Source organism: Myotis myotis, unplaced genomic scaffold, assembly GCF_014108235.1.
Source record: "Myotis myotis isolate mMyoMyo1 unplaced genomic scaffold, mMyoMyo1.p scaffold_m19_p_22, whole genome shotgun sequence".
Classification (NCBI taxonomy): domain Eukaryota; kingdom Metazoa; phylum Chordata; class Mammalia; order Chiroptera; family Vespertilionidae; genus Myotis; species Myotis myotis.
Window position 1 is genome coordinate 5,508,350 of NW_023416327.1, and position 21,425 is coordinate 5,529,774.

General features: G+C 43.7%; 1 pseudogene; it reads right to left on the minus strand.

The window, feature by feature from the left end:
- Positions 1–1,553: 1,553 nt before the first annotated feature.
- On the minus strand, positions 1,554–21,059 carry LOC118679023 (annotated as a pseudogene).
- Between the last annotated feature and the right edge of the window lie 366 nt (positions 21,060–21,425).

Consider the following 21,425-nt stretch of genomic DNA (forward strand, 5'->3'; position numbering starts at 1 on the left):
AAAGTCATACATATTTATCTTCAAATACATATAATCTCCATCCTAATATCAAACATTTTATAGTGGATTGCTTGTGAGGGATAAATGTGGAAATGTGCTTGGTGCTGAAGGGGAAACATCAATAAGACTGTATGTAATTAATCAAGCACTCGCACCTAAATTCCAAATCAGTAGAACTTGGGGAGCAAAGAAGAGAGACGAGTAGAGACTTCGAAAACATGTACAAAGCGACCTCAGGACTGAGTTGGCCCGGAGGTGGCATATTTTCCAAATATTTTACCATCATCTCACCCACACCAAATCTACCCAGCAGAACTTCTTATCAATGACCTTTACTGAGTCTTTTTTCCACAGAAGTAAACTTAATTTTCACTAAATTAACCACCTACTATGTTTTTTTAAAGAAAGAGATAATTCATTTTTTAAATTATGTTTTTAAAATTATACTTGACATATGATATTATATTAGTTTTAGGTGCACTACATAATAACTTGACTTTTATATACATTATGATGTGCTCACCATTAGTCACCATCAAATGTATTTTCACATTTTATGTAACCACTAGAGGCCCAGTGCACGAAATTTGTGCACTGGGGGGGAGGGGTTCCTCAGCCCGGCCTGCACTCTCTCACAGTCCAGGACCCCTGGGGGATGTCCACCTGCTGGCTTAGGCCCAGGGAACGGGCCTATGCCGACAGTTGGAAATCCCTCTTGCAGTCCGGGACCCCTCATTCCTTACCGCCCGCCTGCTCACTGCTCCTTACCACTCAGCTCGCTGCTCCTTAGTGCTGCCATGGAGGAGGAGAGGTTCCCGCCACTGCCACTGCACTCACCAGCCGTGAGCCCTGTCTTTCTGTGTAGTTGTCCGTGGGCCAACTGCTCTCTTCCTTCTCATTTAGGGCGAGCAGCATGTGAGGGCAGAGTGCGCTGTTGTGGAACGCAGAGGGCTGCCGGAGCTGAGGGGAGGGGCCGGGCCCATGGGGTGAGAGGTGGACACAGAAGACGCTATCTCACCCAACTGTGGGGTGGGCTGGCCGGCCTTCATCTGCCTGACCCCACGCAGGGAGGGAGCGAGCAGTGTGTCCACCTCTCCATTCTCCATCCTTCCCTCTGTGACACCTGTCACCCTTGCCAGCCCTCCCCCAAAGTGCGTTCAGCTCAATCCCTGAATGTAAAAGGGCATGGGGGGTGGGGGGAGTCCCACTCCAGTGCCACCTGATTCCGAGCGACAAGATCTGGTCGACAGTACCTGATTTCAGGACAGTGGCCACAGCTGCAGAACATAAATCTGTTTCAAGAAAAGTTGGGAATGCAGACTTTTGTATGAGTCCCTATTCCAAAAGGTGGCAGTTTATTCACATTGTGGCAAAGATACCTTCAAGAGTAACATAAGTGGGTAAATTCAGGGCCAAACCCGGCCATTTCCTCATCCAATATTTCTGAGGTGGGTGGACAGAACCAAGTTTCAGCTCTTTGCAGGACACTTCTGGGTTTTTTAAGCCTAAAGGACAGCAGTCTGTCTCCTTTCTTGTTCTTCGGGATTTTTTCATCATCGGATAAAAGGATACGTACATTGGGGCAATCCTCTTGAGATACAATATTCCAGTTGATCCCATATGACGATGACAGTGCCCCTCAGAGGGAGGGAGCCGACAGATGGGAAGCAGGGAATTCTGAAAACCAAAGTGATGACAGAGATGCTAAGCCTTTCCTTCACGTGTCTGACAGCCCTCTTCAGGTGGCCTGCAGGCCGGGCGTCTGCTGGACCTTTACCACTTGATGTCTTGGCAGGCTGCCCTGGGCCCTGTGAGGCGGTGTGCAGGGCCACCTGGGCCCAGGGGGAGTGCCCCCCCCCCCGCCCCAGCCACTCCTGATACAGCTCCTGCACATGGGCGCTGGTCTCAGGGGGACACACCGGGATGGCAGCACAGATGCCTTCCATCTGCTGCAGCAGTGCCTTATCCGTATGCCTGTCCTCCACCCGGGCCTGGCCCCTGCCACTTAGGCATGCCTGGTGCAGGCCAGGACCTCCACGAAGTGGCAGGGGAACTTGCCCCTCCACAGCTTCAGGACCACTTCTGGATGTTCCGAAAGCCGTAAGCAGCCTCAAAGCTTAGGAGAACTTCTCCTTCCTTTTCAAGGTGACCTCCTGGAAGTCTTTGTTCCTCAGGGTGTGGTAGGTGAGCACTCCCACTTCCTCGTTGAACAGCTCCTTGGCCATGTGCCTGAAGATGTGTGCCAGGCACCTGTCAGAGCTGGCACCCTCGTGAAGCCTCACGTCCTTCTTCATGTCTCCAAACAGTGTCCACGGCAGCGTCATTCGAGGCGAGGTCACTTTGCTCCATTATCTGGACAATTTCACTGAGGTTAACACGCAGGCAGCACCCGGTGACTGTGTAAAGCTGTGGGAGCATCTTCTCGAAGGACCTCCAGTTCTTGTCATAACACGGGGCCACAATGACGTGGAAAATCTTGTCTGGGGACAGGTTCTGCTCTCTGGTGAAGTAATCCTTCACCAGAGAGCCCATGATCTGTGGGAAGACTTGGCTGTGCAGAGGTGGGGGGTGATGGGGTGACCCAGCACACGCTCTACATATCGGCCCCAGCCGGGGCAGGCGGAGGTCAGCATGGGTAGTCAGGGCTCTTCCTCATGGTGCTGGCAGAACCGACACACAAATTCTTCTGACTCCCCGGGATGCTGAAGTCCGCAGCTATCTTCATGTCAAAGACAGTGCACCCCAAGACTTTTGAGGAAGCCACAGAGCCTTCTGGATGCATCAGTGACACTGAAGCTGAAGTTAGCAGCAAAATAAGGCAGAAATTAAGGACACACAGACACTGCCAGCACCTTGTGCTATGAGGATCACATTTCTTAAGGTTCAGAACACGGAAAAAGTCCTTGGTGTTCTGTTGAGAATCTTGGACTCCTTCCTCTGCGATCACACAACTGTCACACACCAGGCAGTCACTCAGAAATACCTTGGCGTTGGCCAACTTATGGAATTCTCCCTTCTCTCCATTCTCCTGAGCCGGACTCCAGACGTTGACTGCGGCATTCTCTTGGTCATCGGTTTTTGTTTTTTTACTACATTCCTTCCGTGTGCAGTGATCACACTTCCTCTGGTGCGGGGTGGGCAGAGACCGGCTCAAGTGACCTGGAGGAAGCACAGGGAGAGCAGTCAGTCACCGCTGGTCGCCCCTGGTGCTGCTGGTGGTATCTTTTCTTCCTTGTGGAGTGTCTAGGGAGGGGAAGGGGTCACAGTGCCCAAGGCTGAGTTCCAGGAGGCCGGCAGTGCTGTCGGGATTGTGCCGGAGGCGCTGGTCCGTTGGTGCCTGGCCTTTCCTCTGGAGACTGAACCTACAGGACTACTAAGGAAGCCAGTCTCCAGTTCTGCCCTGCCTTCCCGACCAATTGATTGGAGTCTGAGGGCCAGGAGGAGGGACCAAGAGGCCTGCCTTCCAGCTGCTTGCCAGTCTCCAGGCCACTCACTCCAGTTCCCTGTTAACCATCCCCTGATCAATGGGAGCCTGCAGGCCGGGGGGGGGGGGGGGTGAGAGGGGGGGGTGAGGGGGGGTGGGGGGGTGGGGTAGGGGGTGGGGAGGGGACCAAGCAGTCTGCCTTCCACTGGCTCACCAGTCAGTGCTGTCAAAGATTCATTGGAGCTTGAGGGACCGGTTCTCCCCTTAGCCATCCTCTGACCAATGGAGCCTGAGGGCCGGGGGATGGACTCTTCGGTCGTTATGGACCCTGGGTTTTTATATATTAGGATGTAATGAAATGGCAGGGACAACACAACTAGCCTGGAGAGACTGGAAGCAGACATTGGTAGGTGGGCCTTGTGGGGAGGCGTCCCCTCACCTGGGACAAGCTTCAGGAGTGACTGTACCAGGCCCAGCAGCCAGCATGTCGCAAGCCAGGGCATCTGCCAGTTTTCACATAGGAAGTGTGGGATGTTGGTGGTATTCTGGAAAGTCAACACATGGAGTTGTATTAAGAAAAAAATAGTGCACCCAGCAAATGGAATGCATGATGACCTGGAGATTATTGCTGACAATGAGATTAAATTTAAATTTAAAAAAAAAGCTGATTAAAAGGAACAAGAAAGATTATGTAGATAAACGTCAACATAGTAAGGTAATTATAAGAATTTATAAAATTGATTCAAAGAATAAATGTTATATGCTCAATACTATAAATTTGAACATTTGTACTTGCCCTATTAATAGTAAAAAAAAAATGTTAAAAACAGGGCTATTTCATTTGGTTCAACCAGATAATAGCATGGTTCATGCTTATTGTTATAATCTGGTTATAGTGAAATATAAATGATGTAGAAAAAAATAAGGGATTTAAAAATGTAAAGTTCTTAAGAAAAGAAAAAATATATATTTTGCAAGAAAGATGCTGTGGTGCATTTACTGAGCCATCAAATTTCTATAAATAGTTTTAGTTTTCCCTACTCATGCAATAACTGTGCTAATGAGATGTTTGGTTTATATACAATGCCAATTGTGTATCAAAACTGTGTATTGGAATCTGTTCTACAGAATTGTAAGAGGTGTGCTTTCATTGTCCTCGGAGGAGCCTCTCAGGGAGGCTGGGGCCATCAGAGCGCGGTGCCATGCCAGGTAAGCTGGCTTTTGTTTTGTAAATTGGGGGTTTTGTTGCTATTGCTGTGAACTTAGGATATTTCTTCAGTTTGACTGGTCTGTGTCATTCTATTGACCCTTTATTCCTAGGCAGTGTTTTGGACTGGGGAAAGCTTTCTTGCTCTCTTATAGCTTGTGCCTCAGGTGCTTGAGCTGCTTCTGCAGGAACACATGCAAACCTTTTTTTGTCTTCCAATGTCTTTAATCTCGCATCCCAAGGTTTACTTGTTTGCATCTGTCTTCAGAGGGACCATCTCACATTGTCCTCTGTGTTTCTCATTCAACTTTCCACAGTATCCATTCTGCTCATCACGCCTCTGGTACAGATTTAAATTTTTATATTGCACTTTTATTTGTGAATCTTCTGTTCCATCTCATATTATTAACTTTTTCTCCCCAATTAAATTAGTTCACACATTCCTGCTCCAGTTTGTTTCTCTTGTGTGCTATTGAATATAACAGTACTATTTATTACTATTATATTATAACTAGAGGCCCGGTGCACAAAAATCTGTGCACTCGGGGGCAGGGGGCAGGGGGTCCCTCAGCCCGGCCTGTGTCCTCTCACAGTCTGGGACCCCTCAGGAGATAACGACCTGATGGCTTAGGCCTACTCCCAGGTGGCAGAGGGCAGGCCCAATCCCTAGGTGCAGCCCCTGGTCAGGCTCAGAGCAGGGCCGATTGGGGAGTTGGGGCACCACCCCCTGACATGCACAGAGCAGGTCAGATCTGGAGGTTGTGAAGCCACCCTCAGTCTCGCTCAGGGTAGGGCCAATTGGGGGGTTGGGACGCTGCCCCCGTCACACTCAAGGCAGGGTCGATGGGGAGGTTGTGGCTCCACCCCCTGTCACGCACAGAGCAGGGCCAATCAAGGGGTTGGGGCGCTGCCCCCTGTCACACACAGAGCAGGGCCCATCAGGGGGGTTGAGGCTCCGTACCCAGTCACACACAGAGCAGGGCTGATCAGGGGGTTGAGGATCTCCCCCCTGTCACTCACAGAGTAGGGCCAATAGGGGAGTTGGGGCACCACCCCCTGTCACACACAGAGCAGGGCCGATCAGGGGGTTGGGGCGCCACACCCTGTCACACACAGAGCTGCAGGGCGATCAGGGGGTTAGGGAGCTCCCCCCTATCAGGCACAGAGGAGGGCTGATCAGGGGGTTGGGGCGCCTTCACCTGTCACAAACAGAGCAGGGTGGATAGGGAGGTTGTGGCCCCGCCCCTGTCACACACAGAGCCACAGCGCGATCAGGGGGTTTGGGCGCTGCCCCCTGTCACGGTGATCCTGGTGCCGGGAGGCCTCTCGGCTGATCCAGGTGCTGGGAGGCCTCGCAGCTCCGCTGATCCCGGTGCTGGGAGGCATATTACCCTTTTACTATATAGATTAGAGGCCTGGTGCATGGGTGGGGGCCAGCTGGTTTGCCCTGAAGGGTGTCCTGGATCAGGGTGGGGGTCCCCACTGGGGTGCCTGGCCAGCCTGGGTGAGGGGTTGATGGCTGTTTGCAGCTGGTCACACACCCTTCAGGGTGGGGGTCCTGCTTGGGTGCCTGGCCAGTCTGGGTGAGGGGCTGAGGGCTGTTTTCAGGCTGGCGGGTGACTGAAGCTCCCAACTGCTCCTTTTTTTCTTTATTTTTTTATTCTGGGCCAGCTTTAGCTCTGGCTCCTGCTCTGAGGCCTCTGCTGCTGAAAGCAGGTATCTGGTTTGTTTGGGTTCTATAATCAAAACACTGTATCAACTCCAGCTCTGAGATCCTGGCTAGCTGAAAGCAGGTTTCTGGGGTTTTGTTTAGCTTCTATATTTGTAACAATGTATCAAACTGCAAGCTCAGAGGCCGGCAAGGCAGGCGGGAACATTGGTTTCCTCCGTCACTGAAGCAAGCAAGCCTCATGTTAGCTTTAAGCTGCCTGGCTGCCAGCTGCCATCTTGGCTGGCAGTTAATTTGCCTATCGCCCTGATTAGCCAATGGGAAGGTTAGCGGACGTATGCCTAATTACCATGTTTCTCTTTTATTAGATAGGATACATTTTTTCCCTCTGATTTCCATAAATTGTTTCCACTGGTCTTTTTTTTCCTCTGAATCCTCAGCATGATGCTCTGCTTATCTGCTTATTTTGCAATATTATATAAGCCCTGGGTAAGCTATTTTTTTTACTCAGTCTTAAAGAAAGTAAAATCTAACCAGACAAAACCAACAGACCTATTGACTTTATATTCCAATAGCAATCTGCTCACATTTTCCTGGATTCTCCTTCTCACAACCATCTCTAGGCAGCGAGTTGATTTCCAGCTCCTGGCCAAGTGCCCTCCTGTTCTCAGATGATCATCTTTACCCCACTGCCCAGATCTCTGACACTTGCCCAGACAGAGTAAGGAGACTGTTTTATAAGACTCAGAGCAGACTACTTCAAACTTCTGCCTCTCTCCTTGCCAGTTTTCCTGTGGGAAATACACACCCCTACATGCAGTGCCCCCTGCTGGTTTCCCATGCCACTCAATCCCCGCTCCCCAAACACTCCCCTGCTGACACTGAAAGTCCTCACTGTCTTTGCCACCAGTGAGCTACTAATTAGAAATTGCCAGGGCACTTCGACTGGAAAAGCACACTTAGCGCATAGGCAGAGAGCTTCCTGTTTGTCTATAAAGACTTGAACCTTCCCAACAGGACAACCGGAAGAAGGAACAGGATCAATGAAAGATTTTCCCGCTTACCTTTAGACAGGGAAGCTAGCTCTGATTCAGGCAGTGGAAGAAATTAATTTTCAGAAGCGGTTGTTCCATAAGCTTGGCATTCAGTATAAATGTCTCTCAGATTTTGTCAACAGACTTTTACATTATCTTTTATCCCTGGTTTGGGTTTGAAGATATTATTCATGAGTATTAGCGAGTGCTAGTCAAAGTCTTTTTAGAAAGAAACTATTATATTATATTATATTATATTATATTATATTATAGTCAATTATGTCTGAATAAAAATAAATTTAAAAATAATTAAATAAGAGAAACCCCCACATTTAATCATAAGCTATAGATTTATAAGCTTTTTACCTCACCATTTCTACTTTTTCTTTATAGCTTTTAAAACACTAGGTTTCCTTTCATTACCTCTTAATTTTATTTTTTATTCTAAATATTTTTAGTTTCTGCTAATTCTGACACTTAACTTTTTTTCTATTCCTATTTTCTCTCAATCAACTACAAGTTTTTTTCTTCTCAGTTGCAATTATTTTTGCCTTTTCCTACATAATAACAATCTGAAAATTTCCCTCTTCTGCTGGCATTTATATTTCCAGTCTCACACCATGGCAATTAGTTACACAATACATTCTGCAATATTGAAGAGTGCCCACCAGGGCCCACAGCAGGTAGTGGCAGATTGGACTGTTATGCTTCCAGCTCAGTACAGCCAGTCAACTTTCCAAATAAATTATTTAGAAAATTCCATTCCTCTTCTTGCTGGGAGCACATGGTAGAAAGAAAAATGAAATCAGCATCTTTTACTGCCCACTCGGCATAAATCACTATTCTTGGGGGGCAACTGACCATTTGCAAACCTGTAACTGAATCCATTGTTTGCCTATGTTATATTAGAGTTCTAACTTTGAAAGAACCATAGTAACTTTTCCCAAGATATTTTGATGATTATACCAAAGCATAAACAGCATTTTAATATTTACATATATTTCATCTTTGCTCTAGTCTAGGTATAGATGAGTCAGTGGGGAGGAGGGAACACGCAGAAGAAAGGACAAAGAAGGCAGTGGCCGGTGAGTTTTCAGAATGACCACTGCCCACTCCTCCTGTGCGAAAGATTTGTTTGTGTTCATCTCGTCGAGCTACTCCCGCTGCTCTTCACTTCCTGACAAATTACGTGTTGTCATCATATTGTAAATAACAGTTGGGGAATATGTAATGAAAAATCTCATGGGCCGAGCAAAGCAGCACATTATTAATTTGTCAGAAATGCTATTACCTAGAGAACCAATTTTAAACTTGCAGCATTTGTAACATGGCATCAGAGCGACTCACGCCGAGCAGCATTTAGCAACACCGGGGAACGTATGCGGAGAGCACGGCTAGTGTGAACTTTTCTCAGTAATGCCAATAATATCTTAACTTTGTGGTGTTTCAATGTTGAAAAGGCACTGACAATTAAAAAGTTTCAAAATATTCTAAGAATACATTTCCGTTAGAAATCCACTCTTCTCATTCATGTTTCTAGTTGCAATTTGTTTGACTATATGAAACTGTAATATTTGACCTACAAAAAAATTACTGAAGAAATAACCCTATGATCCTGCCCATCCTCACTTTGGTAAAATCACATTTGCCTACTTCTCATGAAATACATTATTAGTCAAAAAGGAAAAAGGTATGCTGGGAGTTAACAGAAAGCTATGACTCGATAAAGGCTGACATTGAAGAAATATCTGGGATTTGGTAATATATCAAATGATACCCTCGGCTCCTCTGAAACACTCTACTTGTGTCCCCGAACATAGACGGGACAGTAGTTCTCCTGCAGCTGCACACGGGAGCTCATCAGCTGACTTCTTTCAATGTTTGTTCCATGGAGATTCCGTCTGACAGCTCAGGGAGCAAAGAAAAAAGCACTCCACAGCCAACCTACGACAGCGAAATAGTCTTGGCACATGGAATCAGGAGGCATGAGAATTGTGTATCTTTTGGTCTTATTTATTATTTAGGATTCCTACCATACCATAGAGTATAAAAATTCCCGATTGCTATGCAGTAATTGTTTTTGTGGCCTGGGATTAGCATAGATTCTGCTTTTATAAAAATCTATTAGAACAAACATGAATATTCTAATTGTGACAATGCATTAGGGCAGTGATTTTCAACTGGTGTGCTGCAAGAATTTTTAAAACAAGCAATACCTGGCTATTTAGTCAGGGGCACTGACCGCTTTTCCTTTAGACTGTCAAATTTAAAAAATGACAACAGCCAACACAACAGTAGCTGTCCAGTGTGAATAAATCAAAATTATACCTATTTTTTATCAGATCGGCAAAAGACATAACATATTTTGGTGTGCTGAAGAATTTTAGTAATTTGTTTATGTCAGCCATGAGATGAAAAAGATTGAAAATTGCTATATCAGCCCTAGCTGGTTTTGCTCAGTGGATAGAGCGTCGGCCTGCGGACTCAAGGGTCCTGGGTTCGATTCCGGTCAAGGGCATGTACCTTGGTTGCTGGCACATACCCAGTGGGGAATGTGCAGGAGGCAGCTGATCGATGTTTCTCTCTCATCGATGTTTCTAACTCTCTATCCTTCTCCCTTCCTTTCTGTTAAAAAAAAAAAATCAATATAATATATTAAAAAAAAAAGAAAATTGCTATATCAGGGTAAGCTCCCTGAAACTTGTATGTGTCTTAAGCTATTTGAAATAAGTTATATAAAAAGTCTATTACAAAGTACTTTTAACTCTTGCTATCATCCTTTCTACCTGTAAGCATTGGAAGCTATAATAATCTTGATTAAATATGCCAATGTGGATAAACTGGAGCCCAGGTGAGGTCTCTCAGAAAGCCCTGAAACAGGTGTCTAGTTTCCCAACCGGATTCGATGAGTCACATGGTACAGTTTAAGGACTCTTCTCATCGCTCTGATTCAGTGAGTATAGAAAACAGAATTACCCGTGTTTTCCTTCAAAACTTTATTAAAATTGGTTATCTTGGAAAATATTGATGACTTTTGTATGAATTTCCACAAAACAAAACAAAAGAAATATTAAAAACATGGTGTATATGTTGTAAGTCACTTTTCTTATTCCGTCGCAAATATTTCTAATTTTGTTTTGCTGCAGAGCAAGGAGGAGGGGAGCTTAAAAAGGACATTATATGACAATCGCAACAACAACGAAATTAATGACGTCCTCACCATTTTTTCCCCTTGGATTCCACTCCCCCCTCCTCAGAAGTGAAGTAACAAACTCTATGGATTGACTATTCCTTATGAGACTATTTTGCATTTGTAACTTTACCAAGTATAACATTTCCACAGACGTAAACTCAGTGTCACTCCTGGCCACGTACCTGAAACTAAGAATTTCACCGGAAGGGGAGCTCTTACACCGGATCCAACGAGCCGCTCTTTAACGAGACGCTCTCAAGTCCTTCAAAGAGAGAACATTCACTCATACAACAAGCAGAAGAATCAAACAGGTAAACGCATTTTAGGCTCTGCTTGCATTTGCTTCCATAAGAAACATATCAGATTTACTCTTTTTTCTCTTAAAAATCTTATATTTTCTAATTCATAGTTTATCAGATAATTATGGCTGATGAGGAGTTGAACTTGGACTTAAAATAATACTTTAATAAAAATTGTAAATATGTCTGAACAAAAGTCTGTAACGTAGTTCAAGAAGAATATTTTTTAAAATTATTCCAAATTTAGAATTTATCTAAGCAGATGAGACAAAATGATTATGTACTTTTCCCTCTAAGAATAGAAGAAGGTTAGGTTCTTAACCTTTTAATAAAATGAAGGTAGAAATTTAAAAAGACAGTGGCAAGACTCCCTGTTTCAGTGCTGACAGGTGAAGATCCTGGTAGTCGCCACTCTTATACTTACAACAAGAAACGCTGAGCAAATTGGCAGCAGCAATTTTTCTTGGACCCATTAGAGAGCTTCTGGCAAAACACTACCCCACAGTCTGGTAAGACAGGCAAATCTAGAGAGTCCCTGCTGTCTGCCTAATGAGCAGAAGCCAATGGAGCCGTAAACTGGTAGGAACACTTAAGTGGGATTTTGACAAATAGGTGCAGGGGGAGTCTTGATTAGCATGAGCACGAGAAACTCCTGGAAGCTTCAGTCTTATGAGCTCCTAAACTGTCATGGGCTTCAGCTGCAGGAGCCCCTTCATTATTACAGGAAGAACTAGAAAGCCCCCTTCATAACTCGCAGGGTGGAGGGACTAGCAGTCATTCTGAACACAGCTACAGCATTCTCCATGGCAAAGAGAGAAAGGAAAACTTTACCTGAGACTTATTTCCCCTTGGGGGAGGCAAGCCGCAGCAGCTGTGAGGGCATGAATTTCGTGCATCGGGCCTCTAGTTTAAAATAATGATAATAAATATGTTAGGGGTTCTAATGGAAAAAGTAGACAACAAAAAATAACATATAACTAATGTAAGAAGAGGAACATTCTAATAAAAATAGAAAAGAAATAAAATAATATTTTAGCAGAAATATTGGACTCATCAGTAAACTGGACATGGTTGAGGTGGCAGTCATAGCTGAGATAAGAATCAACATCAAGAACAGTGGCACAATATAAACAGATGTAACATATGCCCAAGTGCAATGCCGAACAGAGAAGAAAGAGAGAAGAAAGAGAAGAAACTGAGAACTTGAAATCTTTCCAAAAGTAACGACATACATCAAGCCCCAGATCCGGGATCTCTGAGAACACCAAGAAGAATAAATCCCCCAAAGTTCACATAGGCATGTTTTATTTAAACTGCAGAAAACAAAAAACAGAGAAAATCCTGAAATTGGCTGTGGGAGGGGAAGGATGCTTATCCTATATAATAAAGGGTAATATGCAAATTGACCCCAGCAGCTGAACAACCTGAAACGGCCAGTCGCTATAATATGCACTGACCACCAGGGGGCAGATGCTCAATGCAGGAACTTCCCCCTGGTGGTCAGTGAGCTCCCACAGGGGGAGCTCCACTCAGCCACAGCCGGGCTGACAGCTGCGAGTGCAGTAGCAGTCGCAAGAGCCTCTCCTGACTCCCCGGCAGCGCTAAGGATGTCTGACTGAGGCTTAGGAGCCATCAGTGGGACATTCCCCGAGGATTCCTGGGCTGCCAGAGGGATGTCTGACTGCCAGCTTAGGCCCAATCCCCCAGGGAGCGGGCCTAAGCCAGCAGGTGGACATCCCCCAAGGGGTCCTAAACTGTGAGAGTGTGCAAGCCTGGCTAAGCCCCCCCCACCCCCACCCCCAAGTGCACAAATTTTGGTGTACTGGGCTCTAGTACAGGAATAAAAGGAAGAATTTTATTAAAGGTATCAGCAGAAACTATGTGTGCAAGAAGTGTGTGAAATATTTTAATTATGGAAAGAAAATGACAATCTCCTTAAATTTTATATCTGGTGAATTATCCTTCAAAAGTAAAGAAAAAATAAAGACTTTCAAAGAGGAATGGAGGGATTTACTGCTAGCAGACGGTCTTGCAGGAAAAGTTTTTAAAGTTATTAATGAGGTAGGAAAGGGATTTGCTCTGAAACTTGAATCTACATAATGAAAAGAAAACCACTGAAGAAGGAATAATTGAGGGTACATAAAATATTTCATTTTTCTTAAAATTAAGTGATATAATAGATGCTCATTTATTTAAAGTAATCATAGTAACAATGTATTGGATGATCATAGCACATGAATAAGTCTATGAATAATAGCAATGTATCAGGGATGGGAAGGAAGAATTGGGAATATTCTAATTTATCTGCACTACACATGAGGAAGAATGATATTATTATTAAAAGTAAATCTAGGTTAATTAAACAGTGTATTTTCAATTTAGTATAAATGCTATTTTTTAAAGATGAATCACTGATATGACAAAAAAAGGAGGTTGAATCACTTAAAATGCTCAATTAAAACAAAGGAGACAGAAAAAAGATAGGAAGTGCTGGGAGCTGGTCCATCCTTGCTGTTTCAAGGGACCTGGCATATATGGCATACTGTTCTTAATATGTTTGCTCACCTTCTTGGCACTATGTGTTTTAACCAAGGTCACCTCTCTGAGAAAGGTTGTTTCCCCAGGTAGGGATTTTCCCCTGAAGTTAGGAATGGAATAAAACCCCTTAACTAAGTACCAGGCGGGTAATTAATCACTTTAACTATGAACAATCACACTTAAGCTACATAATCTTTACTCCCTGGAATGGAGATAAGAAATGCCCTAACCTTTGGAATAGAGATTGATAGGATTGGAATCAACTGGTATAAATACAGATGTAACAAGACAACAGGACACAGAACCTAGACACAGAACCTACACAGAACCTAGAGACAGAAGAACTTCACTGGATAGAACATGGCAAAAGATCCTGGACAGAAACTGGCCACAGAACCTAGAGACAGAACCTAGCGAGAGAACATGGCAAAAGATCCTGGACAGAAACTTGCCACAGAACCTAGAGACAGAACCTGGCTACAGAACCCGGATAGAACATGGCAAGAGAACCTGACTAGAACCTGGTGACTGAACCTGGCTGGAGAACCTGGACAGAACTTGGCTGGAGAACCTAGCGAGGGAACATGGCTACAGAACCTGGCTGGAGAACCTGGAGAACCTGGCTGGAGAACCTAGCAAGAGAACATGGACACAGAACCTGGCAATAGAACCAGGCAAGAGAACCCAACCATGCTGATCAACTGAACGCTGCCTCTGTGTCATTCCTTCTTCGCCAACTCCGTCCACACCTTTGGGGACCCCTGGACCTGCTGGGGTTGGACCCCAGCAAGAAAGTTTAAAAAGAAACAAAGAATAAGTGAAACAGAGAACAGTTATAAATATGGTAGTTCTCAATCTAAGTATATAAAAAGGTAGCTTTAAATGTGAATATTCTAAATAACAAATTAAAAAGGAGAGAGACTAACATAGTAGATTTAAAAAACATACTATATGTTGTCTATAGAAAACCAACTTTATTATTTTTAATTTTAATTCTTTATTATTTAAAGTATTACATATGCTCCTTTTTCACCATAGAACTCTCCCCTGCCATTCCCAACCCCCAGCACATGTCCACACCCTCCTACTTGTCTGTGTTCACTGGTTATGCTCATATCCATGCATGCAAGTCCTTTGGTTGGTCTCTTACCCCTTCTCCCCGACCCCCCTCACACCTATCCCTACATTCCCTCTTAGGTTTGATGGTCTGTTTGATGCTTCTATGTCTCTGGATCTATTTTTGTTCATTAGTTTATGTTGTTCGTTATAATCCACAAATGAGTGAGATCATGTAATATTTATTTTTCTCCAACTGGCTTATTTCACTTAGCATAATGTTCTCCAGGTCCATCCATGCTATTGCAAATTGTAAGAGTTCTTTCTTTTTAACAGCAGCATAGTATTCCATTGTGTAGATGTACCATAGTTTTTTAATCCACTCATCTGCTGATGGGTACTTAGGCTGTTTCCAAATCTTAACTTTTGTAAATTGTGCTGCTGTGAACATAGGGGTGTATATATTCTTTTTGATTGGTGTTTCTGATATATTCCTAGTAGTGGGATTACTGAGTCAAATAGGAATTCCATTTTTAACTTTTTGAGGAAACTCCATACTGTTTTCCACAGTGGCTACACCAGACTTCATTCCCACCAGTAGTGTACAAGGGTTGTTGTTTTTTTTTCTCCACATCCTCGCCAGCACTTATCATTTATTGATTTGTTGATGATAGCCATTCTGACAGGTGTGAGGTAGTACCTCATTGTTGTTTTGATTTGCATCTCTCAGATGATTAGTGACTTTGAGTATTTTTTCATATTCCTCTTGTCCTTCTGTATGTCCACTTTCAAGAAGTGTCTGTTTAGGTCCTTTACCCATTTTTAAATTGGATGGTTTTTCCTTTTGTTATGTTGTATGAGTTCAGTATAAATTTTGGAGATTAAACCCTTATGGGAGATAACATTGGTAAATATGTTCTCCCATGCAGTGGGCTTTCTTGTTGTTTTGTTGATGGTTTCTTTTGCTGTGCAGAAGCTTTTTATTTTGATGTAGTCCTGTTTGTTTATTTTCTCTTTAGTCTCCATTGCCCTATGAGCTGTGTCGCTAAGATATTGCTACAACATATGTCTGATATTTTGCTGCCTATGGAGTCTTGTAGGATTTTTATGGTTTCCCGTCTTACATTTAAGTCCTTTAGCCATTTTGAGGTTTTTGTGTGTGTGTGTGTATGGTGTAAGTTGGCAATCTAGTTTCATTTTTTGCATGTATCAGAACAAATTTCCCAGCACCATTTATTGAAGAGACTGTCTTGACTCCATTGTATGCTCTTGCCTCCTTTGTTAAATATTAATTGAACATAATAGCTTGGGTCAATTTCTGGGTTTTCTGTTCTATTCCATTGGTCTATATGTCTGTTCTTGTGCCAGTACCAGGCAGTTTTGAGAACCGTGGCAAAACAACAATGAGGTACCATCTCCTACCTATCAGAATGGCTATCATCAACAAATCAACAAACGACAAGTGCTGGTGAGGGTGTGGAGAGAAAGGAACCCTCGTGCACTGCTGGTGGGAATGCAGACTGGTGCAGCCACTATGGAAGACAGTATGGAGTTTCCTCAAAAAGTTAACAATGGAACTCCCATTAGGCCCAGTAATCTCACTTCAAGGACTATATCCCAATGAATCAGAAACACCAATCATAAAGCATATATGCACCCCTATGTTCACAGCAGCACAAATGATCCAGAGACAAATGGCAGGGAAGGGGGGCTTAGAGAATAGCCAAAGGCCTTGTATGCATGCATGTTAGTGTAACCAATGGACAGAGACACTGGGGCGGTGGGGGTTTGCCAGGGGTGGAAATGGCTGGGAAGGGGTTCAATCCAGGAAAAAGGAGACATATGTACAACTTTAGACCATAAATATATAATAATAAAAGAAAGATTTTTGTTTCAGCCCCAGTCACTCTGTGAGCAGCTCCCAGGAGCCATGTGCAGTAAGGGAAGGCTGTGAGGAGGGAATGAGAACTGTGAATAGCATTGTTGTCCCTCAGTGTTTGGCCTGGGTGGGCCTTTGTTGTATTTACAATTCACTAATTCACCATCACAGATGACAGGATGGTTAGCAGGAACAAGGTATGTGCTGTTCTATTCATTTAACTTGTTTGGAAGCGTTCAATGCAGCACATACAGTTTGAGGGACTGAGCAGTGTAAGTTCATCACAGCAAGTGAATAGCAAATAACATGCTCATTCATTAGATATTTAATTAAACAGTCACTCCTTGTGGACTGTTGTGATTTCTTCCACCCACAATCTTCATTTCGTTTTCTACCCACATGTAAATGATTATTTCTGGGGCACTGTTTTTCAATCTGCAAAATGGGTTTAATACCAGGGACTTATGGTGTTGCTGTACCAAGTGAACTAGTACTTCCCACATTCTTATACCAATGCTTGATGCTGAACAAAGACTCAATAAGTGTGAGCAATTATGATGATAATTAAGGACATTTTTCTTTGAGAACAATATTAATTTTTGTATTTTATGCATTTCTATTTAATGACAAAACATCTGGCAATTAAAGAAAAATTGTCTTTTAAAAACTTTAGGGAAAAAATCAAACCCGTCAGGAACCTAATTCCGAGTGAAGCTAATAAGCATATTGCTGTGTTGCCAAAATTCCAACATGACCTCATATTTTAGCATAAGAGGAAAGGAATAAGTCCTCACTTTAAAGTGTTCTTTCAAGTTGTAAGAATGAAACTTGTCACAAATTAATTCCAACATTTCAGGTTAGAATACATTTCATATGATAACTATTTGCATCTTTTCATTGTTAATAAGATCATTGGGTCTTTCAAACTGTGTTGCATTTGGCTTGATCTTCATCTTCCATGGCACATGACTCTCTGTATTTGGCTTGAGTGGCCTTTCAGAAATGCTTTGCAATTTTCTTAAATGAATATATTTTATATTCAAACAAATGACACAGTGATTCTTTGAAAATTCTGGGACCACAAGTGGTTTAACATTTAATATTTTGTTTTTAATTACTGAGTGATCAGATCTTTTATTTTAAATGATTAATTTAATACATTGGGCCACAATTTATATTGTTCATTGCACTGACTTATGTTTAAATTTAAAAGAGTTAAATAAATGTATTGATGAATACAATATGGAACTTTTACATTTCAGTCTTCCTTAGCTACTCCTATAGCCTCACAGAATTTCCTTTACTTCTTCTATAAAACACCAGTGGAAGGACCATGAACATCTGTAGAAAGATCTTTCAGGTTCTTGAAGTCTAAACCCTCTGAACAAAATCCAAAACTGTGCCACTCTCACCACATTCCTCCTCCAGCTTTCTTCCTTTCACTTTGTCTCTGTGCATGTACACATTCTCTTTGCTAATTCATCTACCTACACCTTGTCCCAGAGCTCGGAGCTGCAGGCAGAGAAAGACACGGGATAGAGTGGGGCCAAGACTGCTGGGAATGACTTCAGGTGTAACTAATCTTGGAGGAGAGATTTTGAACTGCCCCAGAAGTGACAGAGTCCAGGGACAATGCTTTCTTATTTGTTTGGAACCCTCACTGCTCATTGATTTTTAGAGGGAGTGCAAGGGGGAGAAAGGGGGGGGAGAGAGAGAGAGAGAGAGAAGAAGAGACACATCAATGTGAGAGAGAAGATATAGCAATTGGTTGTCTCCCAATCGAACCCCTGACTGGGGCCAAGGACCCAACCAGCAATCCAGATATGTTCCCTTAACCAGGAATCAAACCCCAGACCCTTTGTTGGGAGGATCGACACTCTAACCACTGAGCAATGCCAAGTGGGCCTTATTCTTTTCTTATACAGGAATAAATACATACCCTCACTTTCCCTTTCATCTTATAGTGGTTTTTTTATTAAACACTGTCCCTTCAGTGTTGCACACACTCCCTTTTATCTTAGAACTAGAGGTTCGATGCACAAATTCCATGCAAGGGGTTCAACCCTCACAGCCCCAGCTGCCTCGGCCCTCACAACCCTTGCTGCCCCATGGCCCCACCCACTCATCATTTCAGAAGGTCATTCTGCTGTCCAGTCTAATTAACATATTAGCTCTTTATTATCCAATATAATAAAAGGCTAATATGCAAATTGTCCCCTCAACCTGGAGTTCAACTGGGAGTTTGACCAGGGGGTGGGCAGGCCCTCCCCCTGGCCAGCCTTGCCCTAGGTTGGCAACCCCCATCCTGGTCAGGGGTGGGGCTGGCCTGCCAACAGCCTGTGGCCCCTCCCCCGGATAGCCCCACCCATCGGAAGCGGGGTCACCAGCCAACTGCCTGAGGCCCCTCCCCCTAGCCAGCCCGATTGGCCCCGATTGGGGCAGGCCAGCCAGACCCACTTGTGCACGAATTCGTGCACCAGGCCTCTAGTATAGGATATTTTCCCTTCAGTATCTTCTATTTGCTATGTAAGATGTATTACTATATAAAATCTATTAATGCCAGACAAGAGGGAAAGATGAAAATATGAGCAGCGTTCACCGTGGCCTGAGAGCGCCTGTGAAAGGGTCTTCCAAGGGTAACGTCTCTAAGTCAAAAGCAGAATTGTCAGTGACAACGTAAGAAAGCACTTTTTATGTGTATTCCTTGTTAGCATGTTTATTTGAGAGCCATGCAACAGACATTTTATGGTCTTGTTTTCAGGGTGCTTCCTACACACAACAAAACCTTGAAAGACTCCGTAAGTCAGACTGTTTTTCTTTTAAAAGGATAGTCCAACACCAAAATGGCCCCAGCTCCTGGGTCAGCAACAGGGATCGGAATGCTTGGTATTTTTTCATTCTTCAACTCTCGTTATATTCATGCTCCTTCCCCAGAAGGTTTGGTTTATCTCGGTATGTATTTGGAGGCTTATGCATGCTTTCTCACAGATCACATATGTGATCTTACTGATACTGAATGCTATCTGTAAAGCATATCAAGACATAACTCCCAGCTGGATAAAATAAAACCCATATCAGGAAAGGAGAAACCCTCAGTTCCAAAGATGCCTGAACATCAACTCCCTCACAAAAGCAATCTACCATTCAGGAGAATATACATTTTCTAAAAGTCACCCTTCATTTTATATTAAGATTACCACAATTAAAGGTTTCCTCTGAGATGCTTCACAGGGCATTAAATATTCAATAGTACTTGGAAACATTGTTAGAATGTCCTTCTGGTAAAAATGTGGACTCTTTCAGAAAACCCATTGTTAACATGCAATTAATCAATTAATTAATTCTCCTTAGTGTCCCCAGCAGGTCTCTACCATTATATTTCAACAACGCATGCCAGGGATGAAGTGGGTAAGCATTACAGGAACAACAAATATTGACTAACTCTAGACAGGAAACATAGGGTTGTCAACTCTTTCTGAGACATGTAACCTTCACTGAATCACACTCAACCTGAAAGTGTTTAGCGTGTTGTAGGTGTTCAGTAAATATTTAGTGGATGAAACTGTGTCTTCTTATCAGGAAATCTAAAACCACTTTTAGCACCATGACACTTGCTCAGGGAGAGAAGACATCAGAGAAAGGCCACATAGAAGAAAGAGAGACCATTAAGGAGATAACAATAGCTAACACTTGCAAAATGCATGTAAGAATAAAGGAAACCCTTCAGTTTTGAGAAAGGAAAAGTTGATTCCAGGCATGTTATATATGGAGATGGCACCTCAAGTCAATGGAGGAAAGTGAAACTAAGGAATCCAAAGTTTATAGACAAATATGTGTACTGGTGCCATGCTCTCTTCTAGGTGCGGGATAGTACAGAGTTGTGGTAAAAGTCCCACTATAAGCAAATGACCATCTTAATAGTAACTATCCAGGCACAGAATTATTTGCCAGATAGTGCAGAAACACCGCAAAGAGTTGTGATGGATCCTAAAAGGACAAGGACTGGAATACTTCGCTTGGTTACGCTTAGCTAAGGCTTTCAAGGATTATTTATAGGAAAAGTATTAGACCTGAACCTTACAAAAGCAGTAGCTATAATTTGAAGTTTAGCATTTAACTATGAGGTACTCAGTGCACAAATTCATGCACCTTGAAAGGAACTGTGGACCACGAGGCTACAGCAGACACAGGGGTGGGTCTCAGCCCATCCTCTGCACACCCCCGCTATAGCCCCAGTCCCCTCTCTGCTGCAGCCACACTCCTGCCGCCGCCGCTCCCACGTGTTGATGGCACTGGCCCCGCTCGCACCAGCTGACAGTGTGAAGTGATTGGGGCCAGCGCCAGCAGCATGTGTGAGTGGCAGCTGCTGTCCTGATCACCCCTCAAGGAGCAAGGGAAGGTGGAGAAGCCCTCAAGGGCGATCGGGGCAGGCAGCAGCTTCTTGCGCCTGTGGATGGCACTGAGCAATCAGGACCAGCACCAGGCGATGGCAGCGGGTGCAAGTGGAGGCTCTGGTGCCAGCTGCAGGTGCAAGTGGGACCAGCGCCAGCAGTGGGTGCGAGTGGCAGCTCCAGCACCAACAGCAGGTGCAAGCGGGGCTGGCAGCACATGCGAGTGTTGGGTGAGACTACAGCACGCGTAAGCAAAGAATTTTCAGTAGCCATCAGAGGTTCGCCCTGATGACAGCGACTGTCGCCCCACCTTGGTCTAGCGTGCCCACTCACCTGGTCCACTATCATGTCATGGCCAATATCTGCCATGTTCTGCGCACGCCCCCCTGATGGTCAGTGCACGTAATAGCAACAGTTGTTCAGTTTTTCGTTTCAGTTGTTCCACCATTCGGTCCATTTGCATATTAGGGTTATATATATGTTCTAGTGGTCTGGTGCATGAATTTGTGCACATTGAAAGGGAATTAATTAGAAGAAATACTTTAATATTGCTATTCACCCTTTCTCTATAATAGAAGTGACAGATGTGAAAGAAAATTAGTAAAATGTATATGAAAATAATGTATAAATTTATTAATAAATAAACAATAACAACATGATGTAACAACAAAGAAAGGATATAAAAACAACAAAAAAAATGATATAAAAACAACATTGATACAAACAATGACTGAT